Source organism: Penaeus monodon, chromosome 32, assembly GCF_015228065.2.
Source record: "Penaeus monodon isolate SGIC_2016 chromosome 32, NSTDA_Pmon_1, whole genome shotgun sequence".
Lineage (NCBI taxonomy): Eukaryota > Metazoa > Arthropoda > Malacostraca > Decapoda > Penaeidae > Penaeus > Penaeus monodon.
Window position 1 is genome coordinate 36953443 of NC_051417.1, and position 458 is coordinate 36953900.

The window sequence follows — 458 nt, forward strand, 5'->3', positions numbered from 1 at the left end:
CACATGGATGTGTGTATTTGTCATCGCAACAATCAAGGTGGAAGAACGGTCATGTGCTGTACTCCTATTATATTTTATGAAGCCTACAAAGGTACGGGACGATGAAGCATTCAGATGATATGCAAGTAACAAACATTAATAACACACAGCGTCCATAATCCACGTGAATTTGACGCCTTGTAATTCCTTGAGCGGTAACTATGGTCCATCGCTATCAAAGCATAATTAATGGCTTCAGCGTGGCCATATCAGTCCCGCCGTTGTCATCCATCAATCATAGCCGTGATAGTAATGAAACAGTTAACTACACTATATAGGTTAAATTTGTGTGATGCATGCCCACATAAATAAAGAAAGTAACAAGAACAGTAACAACAATACCAAAAATATAGATATAAGCCTAACGCTTAAAAGTACAGTACCTTCCAGTCCTAAGATTAATAAAAATGCAAAGAGTA